This window comes from Tamandua tetradactyla, chromosome 3 (assembly GCF_023851605.1).
Source record: "Tamandua tetradactyla isolate mTamTet1 chromosome 3, mTamTet1.pri, whole genome shotgun sequence".
NCBI classification, from domain to species: domain Eukaryota; kingdom Metazoa; phylum Chordata; class Mammalia; order Pilosa; family Myrmecophagidae; genus Tamandua; species Tamandua tetradactyla.
Window position 1 is genome coordinate 68,757,707 of NC_135329.1, and position 26,574 is coordinate 68,784,280.

Below are 26,574 nucleotides of genomic sequence, written 5' to 3' on the forward strand. Positions count from 1 at the left end.
GGAGTAGAACCCGGGTCTCCCGCATGGCAGGTGAGTGCTCCGCCACTGAGCCCTTGCCCACCCACACCCAGTGCAATTGCTTTTAACAGCTCATTGTGAAAGTTGTTTTGATTTGAAGAGTCTGAAACAAAGACAACATATTTTCTCAGATACAATAATTGCTTCTGAATAGAAAGGTGGGATCCAGCCACGCCTGCCTGGACTCCTGATCCACAGAGGCTGTCCACAGTTTCAGCAACAAAGGTATGATGAATTAAAATAACTATGGCGTTGAGCCTCAGAGAGGAAAACAAAAGCATAATACGAAGCAACACAATAAAACCAAAATCTAAGCCTAATGTAGTACGTTCAGTTCAATAAAATCATACTGAATGTAGCTTGCATTTTTTAGTAAATCCCTGGATTTCTTCCCACAGGGGATGACTATGGGCGGGTTTATTAAAGGAACAAGTCAGAGCAGCTACTGGGGTCCCAGTGGGTCTGGAGGAACCCAAAAGGGTGCACAAGTGTGCAAAGGAGAGGTGGGGTGGGGGGCACCCAGGGAGCTGGCAGGGGGTCAGGCAGCTGCAGGGCAGTCCACGGTAGCCAGGAAAGGGAAGGAGGGTGGAAATGGGAAGATAATAGGGAAATGCCCTGAAATACCGCCTCGTCTTCTGCACACGCTGTAAGAACAAACTCACAATCACACACACCTATGGAGCTCAGTTTTGATCCTTTTCAAAGATTTCTCAGGTCACGGAAGAAGGGCCTAAAATTAAACAAATATATGGAATTTTAATAAACACAGCATACTAGGACTTCAGAATTTAAGGTTTATTGCTTTTAGTAAGTCAGGAGTTGAAACTTTAGTGGACTGACAGATGTGCTGTAGAGGTCTCATGTAGGAGATGCATTTATATGTATTTCCCCTCTGCCCGCAGCCAGAGTATGGGAAGCAGCACGTAGAAGCTGAGTGCTGGTCAGTCAGGGCCTATCAGAGAAGGGCCAAGGGCATGTGGTCGCCCCCAGACACAGGACTCGGGGCTGGGAGGCATCTTAGGTTCTCTTCTCCAAGTCTTCACACAGGGCAGGAAAATCTACCTTGAACACTTTCAAAAGCAGTCCATTCCACTGTTGGGCTTGCTTCCAGAATATTCTTCCCTCCTTTTCTTTAACCACTCTCTCACTCTGGGTCCATTGCCTGGAATGATTTCAACCCTTCTTGTCCACTTCCACAGAAGCCCTTCGAATACGTGAAGACGGGTGTCGTTGCCCCAGAACATCCTCATTTTCTCTTGTGGGTAGATCAGGGATGAGCAAAATCGGAGATGGGGCCTGGACTCAACACCACGGAGGTGGGTGTTTGTTTCTCAGGCCTCTCTTTCTTCCTCACCTGAGACCAAGCCCCTGACCAGGTCTGGATGCCACTCTGAGATCCAGCCGCTTAGGAGGACATGTGAGGCCTGCCACTGACCCCAAGGTACACCCAGAGGTTGAGAGGGGCAGGACAGGTCCTGCTCAGAACTCAGCAGGGAAGTCCCCACTTCTCAGGACTTTGAGGTTGAGGTTCCAGGTGAGCCTTCATTTGAAGAAAATACTCCCGCCTTTAAAAGAATGTTGGCAAAACTCACACCCTAGCCCATTTGTAATTTCTCCATTCTCGCTAAATTGTATCTAATAGATATAAGCTTTTAGCAGGTTTAACTCAGGGCATAAATGCTGGGCAATTGGAACACCGAAGTTCAATGCTAAGATGTTGGTGTGCTACACACATAGTGCAAAGGACTCACACTTAAAATAAAGTGACAAGGAATTGTTGAAACTAAAACCGTGAACTGGGGTAAAGGAAGCAGGGATCATCATATTATTAATACACAAAGAAAAGATGCAGATTTGAATATAAAAATCTAGTTGACAGCTTTACTTTGAATTCCATTCACCAAAACTGACAGCACAGAATCTACTCACGATGAAAAGAACTAAGGTTCGATAAAAAGCATCGCTGATGATAATTATGAAGCATGAAGGAAACCAGAAAAAAAAAAGAGTAAAAACTTTTTTACTCCAATCATTTAATTTCTAGAAAATACAAACTAATAGATTGGAAAGGAAAGGAAATCAATGTAGGCATTGGGGTCCAGGCAGGATTCGGAGAAAGAGGTTATGAAAGGGTGTAGGCAGATATGCAGATGGATTCATTGTTAAGACTGTGACACTGCTTCTTGGGTTTATGAGGATGCCAAAAGTTATAAAATTTTACACTCTAAACAAGTGCACCCTAACACAACTTCCAGAAAATGAAAAATAAAGAAGCAGCATTTTTGGTATATTATTGTCCATGATTTCAGTTATATGAGATTGTTGAAAAAGTGAAAAGCTAGAGACAGAAAACAGATCGGTGATAGCACAAGTGGATTTATTGTGGAGATAGAACTGTTCTACAGCTTGATTATGGTGGTAGAGACATGAGAATGCACGTTTGTCAAAACTCATAGAACTGTAAACTAAAAAAAGTGAATTTTACTGCATGTGTATTATACCTTCCAGATGACATGATCTGGTACATAGAAAATGCGCAATTTTGACTTCACTGAATTTAAAAGCTTTTGTGCTGTGAATGATAACATGCAGGAAGTGAAAAGACACTCATAAGATGGGATAAAATGCTTGCAAAGCATATATCTAATAAAGGACTGTATCCTGAATATATGAAAATGCTTCCAACTCAATAATGATAAGATAAACATCCCAATTTAAAAATGGGCAAAATGCCCAAATAGACATTTCTCTAGAGAAGATACACAAATAACGAATAAGCACATAAAAAGATGATCATGATCATTAAGATTAGAGTAATACAAATCAAAACCATTGTGAAATACCAGCTCACCCTCACTAGGATGGCCATATATTTTTTTATTTTTATAAATATATATATTTATATATATTTTATATTTTTTAAGGGAAAATAACAAATATTGCGGAGGCTATGAAGCAATCCGAGCCCTTTCACAATGCTGGTGGGAGTGTAAAATGGTGCAGCCACTTTGGAAAACAATTGGGTGGCTCAATACACAGTATCCACATCACCCAGCATTTCCACTCTTGGTCATGTACCCAAGGGAAATGAAAGCAGACTTCTGCACAAAACTTTGTACATGAAGCGCATGGCAGCATTTCCCATAATAGTCAAAAGGAGGAGATAACCCCAACACCCATCAGCTGATGCATGGATAAGCAAAATGTGGTATCTCCATAAAATAGGATATTATTCAGCCATAAAAAGGAAAGAAGTACTGATACATGTTACAACAGGGATAAACCTTGAAAACGTTATGCTGAATGAAAGAAGCCAGTCATGAATGAATACATATCGTATAATTCCATTTATATGAAATATTTATAGTAGGCAAATCTATAGAGACAGAAAGCAGACTGGTGCTTGTCAGGGACTGTGGAGGGAAGTGACAAGCATGTTAATAATGGGTCTGGGTTTTTTCCTGCAGTGATAAAAGTGTCCTAAAATTAGATTGTGGTGATGACCGCACAACACCATGCATATACTAAAAAGCAATGAATTTTACCCATTAACATGTGAACTGTATGCTATGCAAAGATTGTCTCAATAAAGTTATTAAAGAATTATAACTCAATAAAACTGACTTGAAAGAGCAAGAAAATTTTAAACTGTACTGTCCAAAGAAACATGGACAGAACATTTCTTTTAAAAGGAATACAAAAGATCAAAAAACATGTAAAAAGGTGTTCAATATGTTAGTTACTCCCAAATAATGCAAATAAAATGAAAATGAAACATTTTTCCCCAATAATATTCATAGATAATAAAAATATTGACAATACCTAGTATTGATGAAGTTATGATTAGGTAACATTTCCGACCTCAGGGCTTATAAATGTCCAAGTGAAATATATTTTCTGGGAAGTACACATGCCCTATGTATCTAAATGAGTAATAGGCACTAATTGGTAGCCATAGCAGCACAGGTGTTATGTCCCAACATTCACAGACAGGCACAGGGAGCAGGGGAGTGCTGTGACCTGGCAGAATGGACATGAGGTCCCCTGAAGAGCCAGCATGAGGGAGCTGGGGAGTGGCCTGGGCAGCCTGGGGACTGAGGCTTGAAGGTCATGGGGAACAGGGGAATGGCCCCACTGACCAGGACAGTGCTCTATATCTTGGCAACTGTACTGACCTCACTGTGTGTCCCGGCCAAAGGTCAGCCTGTAAAATACAAGTGTGTTGAGTGTCTGCATGCATTTATAACACAAGAATAGTGAGTATATGCCTTTAGGGTGCTGGTTAAGGAAATCTTGGTGTAGCTGGAAGTGGGATGGTTGTGGCCACCACACAAAATGTAAAAACCTATACTTGTTAGCGTGCCAAAGTGTCAGCAATATAATATTGAAAGGAAAAAAAAAAACATAGGAATAGTGCACCCCATGGTTTACGAGAACAAGTACATGGACGTGCATGAGTTAAGAAACAACTAAAAGGATGTGGACAGAGATGGTTGTGAGGCACATTGCATTACCTAGGTTCTCTAGAGAAACAAAATCAACAGGGAACACTTGTAAATATAAAATTTATAAAAGTGTCCCACGTGGCCATGGGAACACAGATCCCAAAATCCGCACACAGGCTGTGAAGCCGACGATTCCAATGGAGGGTCTGGAGGAACTCCACAGGAGAGGCTTGCTGACTGAAGCAGAAAGAGAGCCTGTCTCTTCTGAATCCTCCTTGAAAGGCTTCCAGTGATTAGACTGAGCATCACTCATTGCAAAAGGCACTCCCTTTGGCTGATCACAAATGGAATCAGCTGTGGATGCAGCTGGCATGATCATGATTTAATTCTATGCAATGTCCTCATCACAACAGACAGACCAGCACTTGCCCAACCAGACAAACAGGTACCACCCCTTGGCCAAGTTGACACATGAACCTGACTATGACAGTCCACCCCTTGTCAACTTGGCAGCTATACATATCACCTTCAACCATACCTAATTTCTAAATAAAAAAACAATAAAACACACACTTTTTCTTTCACCTAACAATACTCAACTGTCCTGCATATAACTGGGAACACATTAAATCTCTCCAGAATAGTGCAAGTACTTGGGTAATATTCATTCTTAAATTTGATATCTTACAACTTAAATAGTATAACAGGAACAAAACAGCATTATAGTCCTTTCTGTAACTGATCACATGGTCGTAGCTCATTTTTATCACTACCTTCTTCCACTACCCATTCCATGTTCCCTTTACCCTCAGCAAGCACTTCAGCTGGCCAAGGTTCTTTGCCCGGTGGGGTGACCCAAACCTTCATTCTTGAAGTTTCAGACCTGTTGGAAGTCCTGCCTGGATTGGGTTTGGCAGTTTTCCATTGATTTTAGTCACAGGGCATGGTAGTACTAAAAGACACCCTAGGGGATCTCCTATATTCCAGGAAAACTCTTCTTTACATCCATTGTGTAGTTGCAGTCCTACTTCCCCCTGATAGTCAGGGTCAATCACCCAGCCAATAATGTGATCCCCTTCTTGGCTTGTTGATCCAGGGCATGAGTAACCCAAAGTGACCAGGTGACAGTCTTAGATTTCAGTTCATTGGAATCATTGTTGTTTCTCCTGGTGGAACCACTCCCCGTTTTGGAACTAAAATCTGTAGACCAGCAGAGCACAGGGTTGCAGGGACAGGAAGCAAAAATTTTCCTAGTGGATCACGAGAGGTAATAGTGAATGGTGCCACTCGCATTTCCACCCTTTGGTTCCTGGACCCATGGATCCTGGCTATAGGAGAAGCAGCACCATATAGCGGACACTGATTCAAAGCATATACAGCTTCCTGGAGAACATTACCCCAGGCTTTCAATGTATTGCCACCTAGTTGGCACCATAATTGAGTTTTCAAAAGGCCATGCCACTGTTCTATCAATCCAGCTGCTTCTGAATGATGGGGAGTATGGTAAGACCAGAAAATTCCATGAGCATGTGCCCATTCCCGTATTTCATTTGCTGTGAAGTGTGTTCCTTGATCAGAAGCAATACTGTGTGAATACCATGATGATGGATAAGGCATTCTGTAAGCCCAGAGATGGTAGTTTTGGCAGAAGTATTGTGTGCAGGGAAAGCAAACCCATACCCAGAGTATGTGTCTATTCCAGTTAGAACAAATCGCTGCCCCTTCCATGAAAGGAGTGGTCCAATGTAATCAACCTGCCACCATGTAGCTGGCTGGTCACCTTGGGGAATGGTGCCATATCGGGAGCTGAGTGTGGATCTCTGCTGCTGGCAGACTGGGCACTCTGCAGTGGCTGTAGTTAGGTCAGCCTTGGTGAGTGGAAATCCATGTTGCTGAGCCCACACATAACCTCCATCTCTACCACCATGACCACTTTGTTCATGAGTCCATTGGGTAATGGCAGGAATTGCTGGGGAAAGAGGCTGACTGGTATCCACAGAATGGGTCATCTTATCCATTTGATTATTAAAACTTTCCTCTGCTGAAGTCACCTTCTGGGGTGCATTCATATGGAACACAAATATCTTCATGTTTTTAGCCCACTCAGAAAGGTCTATCCACATACTTCTTCCCCAGACCTCTTTTTCACCAATTTTCCAATTATGGTCTTTCCAAGTCCTTGACCATCCAGCGAAACCATTAGCAACAGCCCATGAGTCAGTATACAAATGCACCTCTGGCCAATTCTCTTTCCAAGCCAAATGAACAATCAGGTGCACTGCTCTAAGTTCTGCCCAATGGGAGGATTTCCCCTCATCACTGTCCTTCAAAACACCCCAGAAAGGGGTTATAGTGCTACAGCTATCCATTTTCAGGTGATACCTGCATATTGTGTGGAACCATCTATAAACCAGGCCCAAGTTTTCTCTTCCTCAGTCAGTTCACTGTAAGGAGTTCCCCAAGAGGCCATAGCTATGGTCTGGGAAAGAGAAGGTAATGTGGTAGGAGTGGATACCATAGGCATTTGGGGCACTTCCTCATGTAACTTACTTGTGCCTTCAGGACCTGCTCTGGCCCTGTCTCGTGTATACCATTTCCATTTTACAAAGAGTGCTGCTGTACAAGTCCAACTTTATGGCTTGGTGGGTCAGACAATACATAGCTCCTAATAGGCAACTCAGGTCTCATGGTAACTTGGTGGCCCATGGTTAAGAGTTTAGTCTCTACCAAGGCCCATAGCAAGCCAAAAGCTGTTTCTCAAAAGGAGAGTAGTTATCTGCAGCAGGTGGTAAGGCTTTGGTCCAAAATCCTAAGGGTCTGCATTGTGATTCTCCTATAGGGGCCTGCCAAAGTCTCCAGACAGCATCTCTATTTGCTACTGACACTTCCAGCACCATTGGATCTGCTGGATCATACGGCCCAAGTGGCAGAGCAGCTTGCACAGCAGCCTGAACCTGTTGCCGAGCCTCCTCTTGTTCAGGTCCCCACTCAAAATTAGCAGCTTTTCTGGTCACTAGATAAATGGGCCAGAGTAGCACAGCCAAATGAGGAATATGTTGTCGCCAAAACCCAAAGAGACCAAATGGGTGTTGTGTCTGTTTTTTGGTTGTAGGAAGGGCCAGATCCAGCAACTTATCCTTCACCTTAGAAGGTATATATCGACATGCCCCACACCACTGGACACCTAGAAATTTCACTGAGGTGAAAGTCTCCTGTATTTTTGTTGGATTTATCTCCTAACCTCTGCCACACAAATGCCTTACCAGTAAGACTAGAGTAATTGCTACATCTTGGTCACTGGGTCCAATCAACATGAAATCATCAATATAATGGACCAGTGTGATGTCTTGTGGCAGGGAGATATAATCAAGGTCCCTGTGGACAAGATTATGACATAGGGCTGGAGAGTTGATATACCCCTGAGATAGGACAGTGAAAGTATATTGCTGACCTTGCCAGCTGAGAGCAAACTGTTTCTGGTGGTCCTTACTAACAGCTATTGAGAAAAAAGAATTTGCCAGATCAGCAGCTGTATACCAGGTACCAGGAGATGTAGTGATTTGCTCAAGCAATGATACCACATTTGGAACAGCAGCTGCAATTGGAGTTGACACCTGATTAAGCTTATGATAATCCACTGCCATCCTCCAAGACCCATCTGTTTCTCCACAGGGCAAAAAGGACAGTTGAATTGGGATGTGGTGGGAATCACCACCCCTGCATCCTTCAGGTCCTTAAGAGTGGCCATAATCTCTGAAATCCCCCCAGGAATCCAGTATTGCTTCTAATTTACTACTTTGCTAGGTAGGGACAGTTCTAGAGGCTTCTGCTTGGCATTTCCCACCATAATAGCCCTTACTGCATGAGTTAGAGAGCCAATGTGGGGATTCTGCCAGTTGTTTAGTATGTATATTCCAATTATGCATTCTGGAACTGGGGAAATAATTCCAGAATGGGTCCAGGGGCCCACTGGACTCACTGTGAGATGGACCTGAGCTCAAACTCCATTGATCACCTGGCCTCCATAAGCCCCTACTCTGACTGGTGGACCAGAGTGATGCTTTGAGTCCCCTGAAATTAATGTCACTTCTGAACCAGTGTATCTAACAACAACCAGCCAACATCTCTATACCTCTTATTTCCACAAAACTCTGTAAAGGTATCAAAAACATTATTCCCCAGAGCCTGGTTTTGTACAAGTGAAGATTAGGAGAATGAAATGGTGATATTTTGACTATCTCTTTTGCCAACTCACTCCATGGATTGGGAGTGTCATTCTGATTATGAGAATCAGAGTCCTTAGTGCCTTTGAGTCCAGTCATAGTAGAAAACCATTCATAAAAACCCATTTTTAAGATTCTGTTTCTTAAGACCAACTCCTGGTACCAAGTTGTATTAGTTAGGGTTCTCTAGAGAAACAGAATCAACAGGAGACACTCGCAAATATGAAATTTATAAAAGTGTCTCATGTAACCATGAGAACAAAGAGTCCAAAATCCACAGGTCAGGTTGTGAAGCCAATGATTCTGATGGAGAGTCTGGACAAACTCCACGGGAGAGGCTCACTGGCTGAAGCAGGAAGAGAGCCTGTCTCTTCTGAATCCTCCTTAAAAGGCTTCCGGTGGTTAGATTAAGCATCACTCATTGTAGAAGACACTCCTTGCAGAAGATTTGGCTGATTACAAGTGGAATCATCTGTGGATGTAGGCAATGAGATCAAAATTTAATTCTATGGAATATCCTCATTGCAACAGATGGGACAGTACTTGCACAACCAGAAAAACAGGTACCACCACTTGATCAAGTTGACACATGAACCTGACCATGGCAGGCAATAAGAATGATTTGGGGTAACTTTTATTAGATGCATACTTTTCAAAGATGTTTGACTTTTTCCTTTTTTTGCAACAGGCATTTATCATTTACATAGAAACAAAAAAGTGATTGCAATATGTTATTTAAATTCCTTAGAGTTTTATCTCCCTATAATAGTAGTTTTGGAGAAGTAAAAATCAAGCACACTTGATCTTGAGGGGAATTGGGCAAACATATATTTTTAAAAGGCTGGAAAAATTTCAACCAAATTTTTGACATTTAGTTAATTGATTACTTAGTTCATTGTGAAAAGTTAAAACACCAACTATTTAATGTCTTCTTGGGCACCTCTGGGTAGAACTTTTTCTGGAAATCGGGAAACAAATACAGAGAAGCACTGAGAAGCTAACTTTAGGATAACTATTTGTAGAGGCACAGCTCACAAAGGCCCTTGGATATGTTAGAACATGCAGGTCTCAAACCCTCTCTGGAAGTAGGTGACACCACATTTCATAGATGGGAACACCTGGCTCAGAGGTTTTAGGTGTCTTGTCTGAGTTTCTTTGGCTAGTTTCTAATGGGGTGACTTTGGAGCTAGGTTTCCTGACTGTCTAGTCTGGGGCAGTCTTGTCATCACATGTACTTCTCCGCTTTTCAGTCTCCTGTTCATGTCTCCCTTATAAGAACTTCTGTGAGGACACTGGGTCTTGCCAGATATTCCAGAACAATCAATGTCCCATCTCAAAATCCTTAACTTCATCATACCTGCAGGGTCCCTCTAGCCCTGTAAGGGAATATGATCTCTGGTTCCAGGGACAAAGATGTGGACTCTTTGGGAGTTGTAATTGTACCTATCACAAGGAGGTTTAGGGAGTCCCACAGGCCAAGGCAGCATTTCGTGGCTCACTGGAAGGAAATGCTAAAGACAATTCAAATGTTGTTCATAAAGGAAGCCAGGTAGATTTTCCTGAGCAGTAGAATGGGACAAGACCTTGAGCTGGCAGGATTGTGATAAAGCCTGGTTTGAAATGAAGATACAAACAAAGAGCTACCGCTAGTCTTGTTTAGGTCTTTGTTTTCTGGTCAGCATTCCACACAATTCCCTTGGAATTTAGGTTTTTGTTGGGAGGAGTAAGTGAGTTCGATGCGCAGAGCTTAGAGGATCGTCTACTCTCATAGTGGACACACAGTAAATGCGAGCTGTCATAATCCCATGACCCAGCCTTGTACCAGGGGTGGAGAGCAGGCCTGCTGTTAAACTTTGCAAGGTCTGAGTCTTGAGTGCAAATGGAGAACCCCATATCCTAAAAGTGATAAATCAAGATAACAATGTGCTAAATGTGTTTCATCCTCCTGCCTTGGCAAATATCATTTTACCACGATGTCGTGGGCCAAGTTCAGGGCTGGGCTTGGAGTACGGAGGGCAGGGAAAGATGGTCCGTGTTCCCAGGCCTGTCCTCTGCAGCCAGCTCCTCCGCCTATTCCAGGACAGACCTCAGGAGTGCAGTTGGACAGCCCCGCCCATGTGCCCAAGCCCCGCCCCCACCTCCTGCATGCAGCCACTCCTTGGCCTTCCTGTGGGCCTCAGGGAGCATGGCGGCATGGCCCAGCTTGGAAAGATGAACTTGGGGAGGAGGCCAGCACAGGCCTAGAGAGAAGGCTCAGACTCTCTGGACAGAATCCACATTCCTAGGAAGGAACAGGCTCTACTTGGCTGTATCCTCTTCATCCCATAGCCTTCTCACCCCTGGAGAGGGTCATTGCCAGAAGAGGGCAAGAGTGACACCTAACGGATGGCCCAGGGCAGGGACCTCTCCTGCCAAAGTCAAAGGCTGGAAGAGCTGGGAGTACAGAGAGAAATTCAGTGCTTTCAGGGTCATCTCATCCCTCTAAAGTTTCTGAGTGTTTTCTTTCTGGAGGGCTTTCCCAGTATTTCCAATTCATATCTCTGACCCCTCACACATGCTGTTCCCTCTGCTTCTATTGGCCTTTCCTTCTCCTCAAATACTTGGCATCCCCAGGAAGCTCCAAGTCTATCTCTTCTATGAAATATTTCATAATCAAGGTCAAGTCCTGACCACGTTGTCTTTGGTCTCAGCCTTGTTGGAATGGGGGTGGGGATGGGGGTGAGAGGCATCAAAACAGAAAGTGACAGCAAAATATGAATAATTCAGAAAATGATAAGAAAAGCTATAAAAAGTAAAAAAATAAAAAATAAAAACTATAAAAATGAGAAATAGGAGGGAGGACTGTGTGGGAAGAAAATATGCAGCAAGGACGACCAGGGAATAGCTCTCTGAGGACACGGCACTTAAACTGAGGCCTTCATAAGAGAGAGTCAGATACGTGGTGAGATGCAGTCAAGTGTTCTTAAAGAAGGAAAAGCCACACGAAATTCCAGAGAGGCAGGTGCATCTGCTGGGTCCGAGCCCCAGCATGGAGGCCATGGGGAGTCCAGTGGGAAAGGCAGATGGCAACCAAGCATGGCCATTTGATTTTATAGGGCTCCATTGAACAGGAAGAGTTAAAATCAGGGTAACTTTAAAAGGGGCACTTGGCTAATTTGAAGTTCAAATGAGAAAAGAGGCTGGGGAAGATGAGTCTGGTAGCTGTAGACATGATAAGGTGCTGAGAAGTGATGAGATTTGGGGCAGGTCTTCAAAGCAGGGCTCACTGCTTGTCAAGTGTGGTGTGAATGAAAGAGAAACAACAAGGCTTTCTCCAATATATTTGACTTGAGCGACTAAGCAACTGATGGTGGTGCTGGCGAAGGGAGGAGCTGATGAGGTTATTGGGAGAATTTGGGAGGATTTTTTGGAAATTATAAATATGGGATTCTTGTTAAACATCCAAGTGGAGATGCTGAGAAAGTTGCTGACATCTGTATCTGGATCTCACAGGGACAAGGTCAGAATTGCTCAGACCAATTTGAGTATCATTGGCAGATAGGTGATACTGAAGCCAGGGGATGGGTAGAGATGGCTTGGCGAATATGGATGCAAAGAAAGAAGATGAGTAAAGGATTGAATGCTGGGACCTGCCACCATTTACATAAAAGCCAGGAGAAGGAGAATCCAGCAAAGTAGTTGTTTGGCAAAGATTTTCTGTAAAAGGCTAGACAGTAAGTATTTTTGGCTCTGAGGGCCACACAGTCTCTGTTTGGCTTCTTGATTCTCTGTGTAGCACAAAAGCACCTCAAACTACCTCAATGAGTTGGAATGGCTGTGTTCCAATCAAACTGTAATTGCTAAAACAGACAGTGAGTAGAATTTGACCAGTACCTGCAATTTGCCAGCTCCTGGAGTAGACCGAGAAGGAGCAATGGTGGTGGCTGAGAGAAAGTGAGATTTGGTGTCACGGAGACCTGGAGAAGGTGTTATAAGGAGGAAAGAATAGTTGGCCAGATCAGATGGAGTCAACCAAAGCCTGAGAAGGAAAGCCTTCGAGCTGTGTGGTCTGTGTGGTTTGCTGAATGTGTTTTCTCTAGCACGCTGGTGGTATAGCTGCTTGTGCTTGGCATGTCCTGCCCCAACTATCCCCTCTGTTTGGGGGGTCCCCCTGCAGCCTTCGGGTCTTCAATAACGCCTGGCCCAGAATGTAAATCCCTCGAAGACACCATGTCCTAATCTATGGGACCCATGTGGCAAAGGAACTTTGCAGATGTGATTGACTCAAGGACGCTGAGATGAAGTGTTTACTCTGGGTTAGCCATATGGTCCCAATGTGATCTCAAGTGTCCCTAAGTGAAGAGGCAGGAGAGAGAGGAGTCAGCCATGGGAGAAGGAAGGGACTAGGGGCTGGGGAATACAGGCAACATCTAGGAGCTGCAAAAGGAAAAGAAAAAGGATTCCTACCCTAGAGCACCTAGAAAGGAATGCAGCCCTACTAGATTTTAGTCCATTAAGTCCATTTTGGACTTCTCACTCACAGAATTGTAAGATAATACATTTGCATGGTTTTAAGCCACTAAGTTTGCAGCAATGTGTTAAGAGCAGATATAGGAAACTAATACATCTCCCCAGGGGCCCAAACTTCTCTCTGACGCTCCCAGTACAGTACTCAGTCCCTGTCTCTCTGTTATGATTAGGAATATTTTGAAGGCAAGTGTCAGGTTTTATTCACTAATGCACAGTAGAAGATCAGTCAAAAATGTTTGTTGACTGAACATTCCTTTCTCCATGCTTTCCACTGCTTTTTCTGATTACAAGCATACTCAAGTTTTAATTTTCTGGCCCTGAAGCTCATTTTCTTGAAATCTGTTCATCAGTTTTAGAAAATTTTATTGAACTAGATTAAGCTGTCCTAAACAAAACAAAAGAAGACTTAGAAAACCTAACAAGAACCAGGGCTCATTAGGAAAATGTCTGTAGCAGAAAGTTGAACTAATGCAGTGCAATCACTCCTGAATATATTGCAGTGGACAGACCTGAGTGGGCAGTTTCTCAGGAGGCGCTGAGCTGAGCTGATCCTTATCCATCTGCAAACCCATTTAGCCTTAAAGGTGAAATCATAAATTTCACTACGGCTTATTGAAAACATCTTAATGATTATAGATCTGTTTATGAAGGCAGCAATTTAAAAAAACATTGTCTTGAAATTGCCAAGTGTAGCCATACATGTTCTTGTGCTAAATACTCCAAAGTACGAATGAGATGTCTCTAAATGCTGAGTTAATTATGGATTATGCATGAGGTCCTTGATTGCGAGCTCAGCAGCAGCCTCTTTAGTGAGTTAAAATGGATTATAATTCATCTTGGTAACAGAAGAACCCCTCATTTCAAGACAACGGAGAGTCTGGTGGTTGTTACAATGATGCCAAATCCAACCAGATGATGTTTCATTTGTAGCATTTGGGAATATCCCCTTTAAAAGCATCAAAAGCACCACACGTTGATACTTTAGTGCACTATGATACTTAATCTCAGTATCAAGTATAATTCTCCCTACAACTATCTAAGATAAACGTTCTTATCACTAATTTGCATATAAAGAAACTAAAGGCAAAAGGGCTGAAAAGATATCTCCAAGGTCACGCAAAAAATTCATAATAAAACTGAAACGTGGACACGATCTCACAACTTTGTGTGCCATGCTGTTTCTGTGATACAATTTTGCCTCTAATGTAGGCGGAGAGAACAGACCAGAGAGGAATGGTGAGCTGGTTCTCAGACTCTGAGATGATTGCAATCTAGCAAAACGCAGGCTCCTGCATTTTGGATTTGGAAGGGACATTTGCTAGAACCTCACACCTCTTGGTGGGTGAGCACTTCACCAAGAAGGAAGCCAGGTGTCCTAGTTTGCTAGCTGCCAGAATGCAATGCACCAGAAATGGAATGGCTTTCAAAAAGGAGAATTTAATAATTTGCTAGTTTACAGTTCTAAGACTGAGAAAATGTCCCAATTAAAGCAAGTCCATAGAAATGTCCACTCTAAACCATCCAAGGAAAGATGCCTTGATTTAAGAAGGCCAATGAAGTTCAGGGTTTTTCTCTCTCAAGTGGAAAGAAATGTGGTGATCACGAGCAGGGTTTCCGTCTGATCTGGAAAGGCACATGGCGAACACAGCGTCATCTGCTAGCTTCCTCTCCAGCTCCCTGGAAGGTGTTTTCCTTCTTCATCTCCAAAAGCTGCTGGCCGGTGGACTGTCAGGTTCGTGGTTCCGTGGCATTCTCCATTGCGGTTTTCTTGTGGCTGTCACTCTTCTCTGCTCTCTCTAAATCTCCTGCCTTCTTCAAAATGTTTCCTCTTTTACAGGATTCCAGGAAAGTAATCAAGACCCACACAGAATGCATGGAGACGTCTGTATCTATTCTAATTTAGTACTCACAATTCATTGAGTCACAGTTCCTTGGAGATAACTTAATCAAGTTTCAAACATACAGTACTAAATAGGAATTAAAAGAAACGGCTGCCTTTATAAAATGGAATTAGGATTAAAATATGGCTTTTCAAAAAAAAATATATGGCTTTTCTAGGGTACATAAACCTTTTCAAACTGGCACACCAGGACTTTCCGTAAGGGGCACGGAGGGTGGAGCTGCAGCCAGGACCCAGTTCCCCCACGAGCCCACTGCTTTCCACAGTGGCCACACAGGTGGAAGGCTCTGCAAACAGTTATCAGAGGCACCGCTCAGTGCCAGATGGTAAACAAACCATCGCATAAAGATGTGTTCACAGGTGGCTGGGGTGGAGTCAGGAAAGATTCCTGGGAATGTCAGGTTCAGAAGCAGAAGAACAAAAAAGTGGAAGGAAAGCAGTGAGGTGATGGAGGGCTTACGTTAATTATTACGTCAAGTCGTCCCTAAACATCATGCAGGGTAGCCATGGAAGTCGGTCTGACCATCACACAGATTCATGGGAAGGGAATGGCAGGAACTGGAATGGGTAAAAAAGTCTCTTGTCTAGATCCGGTTTCAAATTTAAAACCAATAAAAGGTCACTTGATGTTCCCACCTCGCCTAGTGATAATGCGCCCCAGCATTTCCTCCCTGTGGTTTGGGAATGGGTGCAGTGCCAGAAACCTCTAACAAACTCACCTATGCAAAGGTGGCACAGATGTAAATGCTCTTGCATTTGGGCCCATTTTAATTATACCAGATGGTTGCAAGGAATAATGATCCAGATGAATTTATCATTAATGGTGAAATATTAGTGGTTGGTGAGGGTAGTGTTATCTCCGGGCATCTAAAATCAGAAAGAAGGGTGCCCAGGGATTTCCTCTATGAGGACCTTGACAGAAGAATGTAGAGGACCACAGGGCATGGCCCCGTGTAGAGCGCAGTGGCTCTTGATGGGAGGTTAGAACTGGACCTGGCTCCACAGAACTCAGCACCCACTTCAGTTCAGCTGCCGGCGGACTGTGGGGCAGTGGGCAGAGCATTGCCTCTCTCAAGATCCCCTTTCCTTCTCCACCAAAAAGAAAGTTATGCATGACCGCTAAGACCCCTTGTGGTCCTAAACATATAAGTTTAGCACTCTTCACTCACTCTTCCTTTATTTGGGACATGCCCCTTCTTGTAAAATTAAAATAAGATTAGTACCAACCTGTGAGAATTAAACAAGCTAATCTCTATGTAAAGGGCTTAGAAGCGTTCCTGACATACACTCAGCTCCAATGAATGTTAAAGCTGCATCATGCAGGTTTTTCAACTCCTCTGATGCCTTCTGTGGGAACTGACCCACTGGCCCACTGTTTTCCAAGCACACATTTTCATTAGCCTGGAGATAAGGTAAGAACGATTTCCTTAAAGTGTTTGATTGTGTGTAATACTACCACCCCAATGCCCCCAGTGACCTTAAAAGTTTAGGTGGCCCTCCATGCCTTTGAGACAAAGTCTCTTCTCCCTGGCTGCATTATAGTCCTCTGCTTCCCTTTGTGCAAAGTATTCTCCAGACGCAGTGACTGGCCCACGCCTCTTGAAACACAGCATGTACTTTTACATATGCATACATTTGCACAAACAGCTCTTTCTTCATCAAATGCATCTTCCCAACCTCTCACCCTTCTCCTGGTTCAGTATCATGAATCCTTCAGAGCCCAGACCAAAGGTCACTGTCTTCCTGATCTTCTATTATTCCTGGGTAGGATGAAGTTCTCCACTTCCTCATGCCACTTAATTTGCTCCTCCAATAAAAGTGCATATCTCGGTTGACTTGTAACAATGAGATGGATTGATGTTCTCTTTCTAACAGGTTCTTGAAAGCAGAGAATCTGTCTTAAACCCACCCACCACCCTCTAAGCCAGGAGGAGAGAGGAATAGAGGTGACACTGAAGACCATGGAGATGAGAAGCCCATGGAGATGTGATGGAGCAAGGAGAGGTAATAAGTATGTTGTTGGTCAACTGGCCAAGCCCAGGAAGGAAGATCAAAGTGGCAAGGTGGCAAAGAGAGCAAAGTTTGTTTCATACTTCAGAAAGTCTCAAAGTCTAACCCAATATTTGGACCAAGGAGCAGTTCTTGGCAGACCTAGATTAAGTTGCATGTATGATGAGGCTAGGCTGCTCAGGATTTAACTACATGGAAGATGGGCACATGGTGGGGCCTTCTTTTGTGCTGTTTCTGGGATCTTTAGCTCAGACTGAGCAGCAGCAAGACAGATGCTTACAGGATGCATAAGGGTCGAGATTACTCTCTGACCTCCCTGAGTCTAGTGTGAAGAAGGCTTCAGTACATGCTTACTGGCACACTGAGTTCCTTCCTACCCTCCTTCCTTCCCTGCTTTGTCTGGGTTCAGACCTCTGTAGTGCAGAAACACCTACTGCTGCCCATCTCTGGGTTCTAGCTGATGCTGCCCCCATCTCAGGTATCTCAAGCCTGTAGAGCTCGTTTCTTTCCCAAGGTGTTCACAGTCATTTTCCCGATCCCCTGGAATGCTCTTGCCAGGTACCCACATGGTTTGCTCCTTCCCTTCTCTTAATTTCTCCTCAAATAGTCCTCTTCATGACATCTTCGCTAATCCATTAAAATCAAATAGCAATTCTTTCCTTTATCCTCTACTAGTACTCTCTCTCCACCCCTATTGCCCTGCTTTATTGTGCACCACAGTAATTTTCATCACATGACCGTGTGGGTTTGAAACTATTGTGGACCTCAAAAAAGCCATGTTCTTTAATCCTTATTCAATACTGCCGGCTGGGAGCTTTTCGATTGTTTTCATTGGAGATGTGACTCACTCAGTTGTGGATGGGACCTGCTGATTAGGTGGTTTCCATGGAGATGCGTCTCCACCCATTCAAGGTGGGGTTGCTTACTGGAGTCCTTTAAGAGGGGGCCATTTTGGAAAAAGCTTGAAAGCCCATGCAGTCAGAGACCTTTGGAAATGTAGAAAGAAAATGCTACAGGAGAAGTCATTTTCAGAAGCTTATGTCTTCCCAACTGAGAGAGAAAGCTCAAACATCAACAGTCCTTTCTTGCGAGTTAAATTATCTTTCTCTAGTACTTGCATTTGGACATTGCTGTAGCCTTAGAACTCTAAATTTGCGACTTAATAAATTCCCATTTTAAAATCTGGTCCATTTCTGGTATATTGCTTTTGGTAGCAAATCAAAATAATGACTTATTACATATTTACTTTTTTACAATTAATCACTGTCTATTGCTCAACAAAATGTAAGTTCTCTAAAGGCAAATTATTTGTCAGCTTTGTTCTCTGATGGCTCAGGACACCCAAGGCAGTGCTTGGTGCATAGCTGATAATCAGTCAATATATGTTGAATGAAGAAACCAGAGTGCTATGATACCGTTGGTAATAAAACTTCATTGTACGAAACTTATACTGCCTGGCCATGTCTCTAGCACCAGCCTGAAGAGAGATGGAATGTATTGCTATTTTGAAACCTTTGCATATTCGAGAACCGACATCTCAATCCTTCTGCAGCAGCCCTATATTCTCTTCTAAAGCCTGAACTCTAACCACATTCTAGAATCTGCCTCCCCTTCTGCACTGGTAAGTCCCAGCACACATTGCTGCTGGACCCAACCAAGCAACCACAAAATTTTACTCTGCTTCTCAGTATCTTTTCTCCAAAAGAGCTATAAGAATATAGCAGAAAGCACCAATTGTAAACGTCTTATAGCATCCCTGCAACCATTCCAGCTCATTTTGAATAGAAGCTGATAAAGATTGACTATCTTTATGTGATAGCAATTCATCATACTTAGAGGCTCTCTTTTGAACATCAATCTTGTAAATTCTCTGGGAGACTTAATAGTGTAAATATATTATTCATAAACGAGCGTGAATCTCCACTCACCGCCATAACCATTTTGACAATAAATCATAACATATAAACAGGTTTTTTTTCTTTGCACTTTTTCTTATTTTGAGACAAACAAAAACGCTTCTATAAGTAGAACAAAGAGCAGCAGCAAGAATTTGCCAAGCAGGAGAAGCAACTCATAAAGAGAAGCCTGGATTAAATGCACAAACATGAGGGAACACAGCTGAGCCAAGTTGATTTTTCTTTTCAGAACTGCCAAACCATTATAGAGTTTCTCTTACTCTGATTCTTAATTGTACCAAAAAGCTACAGTTTTTCCATGTCATGGTTCTGTGGATTTGATGTGTGCCTATTAATTCTCAAGTGGTTAGAAAGTAGGTTGATGGATTATAAAAAGCAGATGAAGTGGTATCTGAAAGTGGTATGTAACGTAGGAAAAAGAGACTAGTCCTGAACTAAGACAACAGAGTTCAAACTCAGTTTCTTGAGTCTCATTATTATTAGCAATAATCTTATGACATTGACTTATTTCATACGTAAATCTAGGATCAGACCATATTTTATTCCTACTTCAGAAGGTAGTATAAGAGTTAAATAAATTAATGTACATGGACGCTTAACATAAAACATAATACAAATATGATAGATCATTAGCATGTATAGGTGCAATACTGTACCAAATTAATACAGAAACTCTGACTTCATTACTTACATATTTTGGAAAATACTGGAAGAAAACCTAGCAGAGCGAGAACAGGAAAGTGCAAACTATCTTACCACCGTAAGGAGACAAGGAGAAAAAATGCGGAGGGTCCTGGGATAGAGCTGGCTAATGCACATGTTTGGTAAGTTTTGTGGCTCACATCGGAATTCAGCAGCACTTATGCCATCCAGGTCAGTGACTTCCCCATGCACAGATTCATGTCCGTGTCAGAATATCAGAAGGAAGTAGGCTGACACTTGCTGGGGTGATGCTGACACACAGCTCAGAAATCCACCTGTATTTAAAGTCTTCAGCTGGTCATATTTGGGCTTAATGAAGTATCTGTCATTGAATAGAACTGGGAGGACTTTGAGAATCTTTTGAAATGACAAAATAACCTTTCTCTTGATCCACCTTGATATTTCTGAGAAGAATGAAAATAAACGCATTCTGAAATGAAATAAATAGGACAGCTGCCTGGCATTGTTGCCTAATTTCTGTCAACTCTATTAAACAATCCTTTCAAAAATGATTGTGCATCAATGGAAATACAGAACCAAGTAAAGAAATTGTTACTAAGGATTCTGGATACTGAAGGAGATAGTTCAGAGAGTTGAATCCTGAATCTACCACTTATTATTTCTACGAAGTTGGACAGATAACTTAATCTCTCTTTGTCTGGGTTTCTTCAGCTGCAAAATGGGTTGGTGTCATGGTCAGGTTCATGTGTCAACTTGACCAAGTGGTGGTACCTGTTTGTCTGGCTGGGCAAGTGCTGGCCAGTCTGTTGCAATGAAGACATTTCCTAGAATTAAATCATGATCATGTCAGCTGTATTCACAGCTTATTCTATTTGTAATCAGCCAAGGTGCTCAATCTAATCACTGAAAGCCTTTTAAGGAGGATTCAGAAAAGACAGGCTCTCTTCCTGCTTCGGCCGGAAAGTCTCTCCCGTGGAGTTCATCCAGAACTTCCTTCAGAATTGTCGGCTTCACAGCCTGCCCTGCGGATTTTGGACTCTGCATTCCCATGGTCACATGAGACACTTGTATAAATTTTATATTTATGAATATTTCCTGTTGATTCTGTTTCTCTAGAGAACCCTAACTAATGCATGGGGGCAGAATTGAAGCCTTAGGAACCACTGTGCCATGTCACATTACTTTGCAGGCCAGGACACTGAGACAAGAGAGGGAAGCTGACTTGCCTGAGGTCACACAACCAATGGCAACAGGGACTCATGTCCCCAGCCACTGCTCCTTCCAATGTCACCTGGTGCTCCAGGTCCCGCGGGGCTCAACAGCCTTGCAGGCTGAGGAGTCCAAAGTAAGCCCAGAGGTGGCATCTGCTTCCTGCCTTCTGGTTTGAAAGTGGCCTCACGATGGTCGTTTGCAGTGCTGCCTCTTTCGTGCATCATTTCTATCCATTCTCTGGGGAGGAGAGTGACAGCTAGGTGATTCTATCAGCTTGATTACTTGTGATATTTTTAAAATCTCTGCAGGTGATTCTGTCACATGCTGATGGGGTAAGAATCACAAGGTGATTATTACAAACACATATTCATCTAACTCTTTTTTTCACTTCTTTTTACTTTACATTTTATTTTAGCATTGTTTTAGTTTGCTGAGCTGCTCAAAGCAGAAGCCACAAAATGTATTGGATTTAACCATGGGAATTTATTAGCTTTCAAACTCACAGTTTTGAGGCTGTGAAAATATCCAAAATCTAGGCATCACCAAGACGATGCTTTCTTCCTAAAAACCAGCACCCAGCAATCCTGGATTCCTTTGCTACTTGGCAAAGTGCATGGTGGCTTCTGCTGGTCCCTCCCTTCTCTCCCAGGTTTCATTGCTTTTGTCTTCTTGCTTCCCTGGAGCACAATCTCTCTCTCTCTCTCTCTGTCTATCCATCCTGTTATAAAGTACTCCTATTTATAAGAGGATTAAAAGCCAACCTGGGCCATACCTTATCTGGAGTAACCTCATCAAAATGTCCTACTTGCAACAGGTTCACATCCACGGAAACAGATTAGCTTTAAGAACATGATTTTCTGGGGTGCATAAAGTTCCAAACCACTGCAAACATATATGCCATAGAAGTTGCTATTCTAGCAATTTTTAAGTGCACAATTCAGTGGCACTAATTATATTCACATACTGTGTTCCCATCACAACCATTCATTACTACAACTTTTTATCACCCAAAACAGGAACTGTGTCATTAAACAATAAACCCCATTCTTCTACCCTACCCACAGCCCTGGTAGCCTCTAATCTACTTTCTGCCTCAAGGAACTTACCTTTCCTAGATATTTAATATCAGTGAGATCATGCAATATTTTTATTGGCTGTAAGAGATAAGGCATTGCGGAAGAGATTAATAGCATTGGACTGACTTTAGGGGCACAGGTTTCAAAAGTGTATCCTGATATCCCCAGACAGAGTTGCATGTGCCAGCCATTGCTTTCACAGGGAGAATAGACACAACATCCTTAAAGGCAAGCTGAACTTGTGATGAGGCTTGCATGCCAGCCCGGCTCTGTCTTTCCTGGTTCTGGGGACTTATGAGAATCCAGTAGCCTCCACAGCCTTGGTTTCATCATCTGAAACAATATTCTTTGCTCGTCCTCTGCCATGAGATCACTGTGACACTAAAAAGAGATACTGCAACTGCAAATTAGCAGAATGAAGGCCGAGTAGGCGACGCTGTTCATTTCTACAAGCAGTTCAAGCTCTGCAGCAAGCTGCACACTTTAAAAGGCTTGAACAATGGATGACACAGTCAGGGAAGCAAAAAAAAAATAAGGTCAAGGAGGCCTAGGAGAAACTGAAGTGCAAGAAAATATTTGCAGCCTGAAGAAAAAAAAAGAAAGATTCGAGTTTTGGAATAAAGAAAACAAAAAGAATGAAATGAAAGGATAGGCTGGTACCCCCATTGCATGAGAGGTTGAGGCAAAGTATTTTTAAGTTGTTGTTTATTTTTAAGAATCTATGAAATGCCAAAAGTTAAAGCAGGGTCAATTTCAAAATGTGTCAGTGATCCAGATAGGAGTTTAGGAAAAATCCTATCAAGTTTATGTGAAATTAATAACATCCCTCATGACATTGAGAAATGGTCAACTACAGTGTGCGGTATCACCCAAAAAGAAACAAAATATTCAACCATTAACTGGTTATGTGATGTTGAGCAAATTCTTTAACCTGGTTAAGACTGGGTCTCCTCATCTGTCGGAAGATCATCCCTTAGGATAATCTCTACATTTGCTCCAGGTCTGCCCATGTAGAATTCTTTTTCACAAAGGATGGTCTGCCAGAAAACAGAACCATTCCTTTGAAAGGAAAGAGGACTTAATGTTTTAAGAAAAGGTCATCTTAAATTTGGAGCAATAAAAGGAGGTTATCAAATCTCTCTAAGAAACAACAACAAAGAACTGGACACCTGGGCACAAATCTCTCGCATGGCCAAAGCAGGTTTTATGAACTATCATTTCTTTCAAATGTAGTCTTTAAAGCTACTGGACCCTACGATGCAGCGGTTTCATAATTTTATCTGCCTATAAATACTACAAGAGTCCTGTCCTAGCCATTGCCTTTTCGTTTAAGACTCTGACCTCCCCACTCACGTTCAGCTCAAAGTTTGATTTCTTCTCTCTGTGCTGCTCGTTTCCTTCTTTCCAAAATGCCCTTTCTAAAGCCCTGAGTCCATCTACAGCTAATTGTAGTACTGTGCTTTGAAACATATTGCTTTTCTGTATATATGTTATTTTTCACAAAAAAAAGAAAGAAAGAAAGTCGATTGTGGTGATAAAAAAATATTTAAGCCCTCTAGCCTCCTATGTTCTGGAGCAGCTAGAAGGAAAAATCTGAGATGATGGTATGTAGCCCATGACACACTCTGGGGTCTGTCCTGTAACCAGATGTTGAAGAGTGTTTTGAAAACTATTGCTTTTGTATTGCTTTGCTTTGTATATCTGTTATACTGTAAAATAAAAAAAGTTTTAAAAAAGCAAACTTTTAGTTTGTTTTTCAAACTCTGAAATGACTCAGATTTACCTACACTTCTCAGATTCTGAGACTCACGCCTTCTGAAGCGAGTGCTTCCTTGCACACCTGACCATCTGTACTCCCTGCTCTCCTTGCACTCATGCTTCCAGCTCTAGGCAAGCAAACCTACGTGTCACACTGCTCACCGGGTGTCTCAATTTGAGCCAAACATTATGTCTTACTTGCTGGGCGAGGGGATCACCAAAGTTCCATGTCATCCCTGTGAGGGGAATAGTCATGCCGACACAATACAGAATGCAACCAGTGACAGCAGAGAAGTGTATAAAGCAGAAGGGGCTTAAAGATAAAGGAGCAATTCATTTTGATCTTACGTAAGGAGAAAGCTTCCTTAATTAAGCAGCAATTGACTTGAACCTTAAAGGATTCACACTAATAATAATGATATTTTTACTCCCCCCAAAATTAAAAAAATAAAGCCCTGAATTTTCCATTTTGACAATCTGTCCATTTTATTTCTACTCTGCCATGAGACTGGCATTCTTTTTTACTCCAACCTCAAACTCCTGGCTTCCTTTTTCATCTGGACATTGAGGAAATAACCACTGGTCATCTCAGTGCTTCCTCGTCCAGGTCTGGGACTGGCAGCCTTATCCCTGCAGCCTTATCCCTGCTGGTCCCAAGTGAAGTTCTCTACCCCCCTTGCCCACACCTTGGCCCGCTATTCTCTTCGGCATCACGAGATGGAGGGCCTCCTCTTGGCATGCCAACTTTCAAAGAAGACCTATTGCCGAATGCCTTAGTGGTGATAAAGGAGTGTCAAGGGAAGAGAGAATAAAAGGAAAAGGAAACAAAACTTGCGTTGCTATGTGTCAGACACTGTTTTGAGTATTTTAAAGGTGTTAATCATTGAGAAATCATCCCCATAACCTGGGACTACTGCATTCCTGGTCCTATACAGTACTTTAAAAATTACTACCCCATGGAATCAATGTAACAGCCCAGCAACCGCCAGATGCTGAATGTGGCTTTATGCACTTAAAGTTTTTATCCATTAGTGCATCACAACGCACATTTCAAAGAAGGGTGTCTGTGAGCAATTTCACTCCTACCCTGCCGTGGAAAACTGACAAATGCAGGAGCCTTTGAATGTCAATCCCAGAACTCTCTTCCTTCTACCCCAGCCACTCCTGAGCTAGAGCACAGAGAGAAGTTGAATTGTTCTGTGGTTGCCTGGTAAGGACAGGATTACCTCCCCACCTCATGTGGACTCTGATGTTGGGACTGATGGAGCCACCACACAGGCATCAAGGTGAAAAGGTTTCTTCTTCACATAATGGAACTTTCTGGAGAATCAAGACAGGTACTCAAGCTGGAGGGGAATCATTTGAGCGAAGGGATGGACAAGTGGCTTTGTTGGTGTGTGTTTGGTTAGGGCCTGTGGCCACCTTGTGTGGTTTTAACTTCCCATTGGGGATGAGGGCAGGGACCCAAGAGCTCTTAGCAGTTTTCCCCGATCTAAGGGAGAAGGGGCCTGACAAGTGTCAGTGGTCAAACCCCAAGAATGGGGTTGAACCTTCTGTACACTAAATGAGCTAAGGGAGGCCCTGTGCCCTGGAGGAAGATTCAGGGAGGTCATGAGGCAGGGCTTATTCTCCCCAGCACACGCAGTCCCACGTGCCCAAGTCCGAGTACAGGCAGGATGGTGGCGAGGTGGTCACGGTCCAGGAAGCAGCACCTGCTCATTCTCTGTGTCTCATGACGTCCGCTTGGATCCATTATGAGTGACCTGGCAGGAAACGAGATGCATATCCCTGTGCGTGCAAAGGGCTGCAAGTACCTCTTGGGCGTGGCAGTAAAACATTCTCCAGTCCAGGGCACCTGAGCACTCCCCCAGGACAAGCTTCAAACCAACCAACCAACGAATGTTTATTATAGACCCAGTGTATGCCCAGCGCTGTGAATGCATCGGCGTCTGCCCACTGCCACCACCAGCACACTTTACAGATGAGTATATTGGAGCTCAGATGGGACTCAAAGGCACACCCCAGGGGTGCTGTTTGCAATGTGCTCCAGGTCAGCGGTGCCCACTGATGTCCTGCCCAGAGGCGATATAACCTGCTCTAGATGCAGCACCCAGGAAAGGGCCGGCACTGGAGCCCGAGTCCCCTAACCCCATGTCCACATGCCGGTTTTTCTGCAGGGTGACCATATCTGAAACTGATTTGAAAGCGACTGAGAGGAAGTTGGGAAGGGGGATATTTTTTATAGTCTCTTTTCCTTAGGGTCTGCTTTCAGAGTTTTCAGGAAGGAAATCAGCATTCACTCTGGGACTCCCAAGTAGGGCAGTTGGCAAGCAGTAAATAGAAAGCCTGTGAATTTTAAGCAGGACATCAACCAGGCATTTCAGTGGGATGCTGGCCTTTTGTGTTTGGAATTCCTCAGTTCTGAGTTCAGGGAAAATTTTTGGTGAGGATCAAGGGGATTATGGGGCTCAGAAAGAATTAGAGGAGCTTATGAATATTCAGACTTTTATAAGCACTGGTCAGACTCAGAGGGGAAGAGAGCTGGAAAGAGGATTCTGAAGTATCTGCCCGAATTGGTACACAGCAAGCAAGTAGGAAAAGTAGCTCATATTCTGCTGGATTCCGGAAGGCCGTGCCCTGTGACCCGTGCAGACCCTGCTGGTGGCAGGCTGGCAGAATAACAGGGTTGCCAGGTGTGCTGTGCCAGGGGCTAGGAGGCCCCTTAACCAGTGAGACCCCAAATCTCTCCTCAAGGAGTGGGCTGTTTGGCAAAAAGATGGAGGAGAACTCTGAGTGCAGAATTCAGGAAAGTTTCATGGGGGAAAATGGGCCTTCACTCATTTA

At 43.2% G+C, this 26,574-nt stretch overlaps 1 pseudogene; it reads left to right on the plus strand.

Annotated features, from left to right (window-relative positions):
* LOC143675603 (heat shock protein HSP 90-beta pseudogene) overlaps positions 1–25,492 on the plus strand; it is a 119,622-nt pseudogene extending 94,130 nt beyond the window's left edge.
* The last annotated feature ends 1,082 nt before the right edge of the window (positions 25,493–26,574 follow it).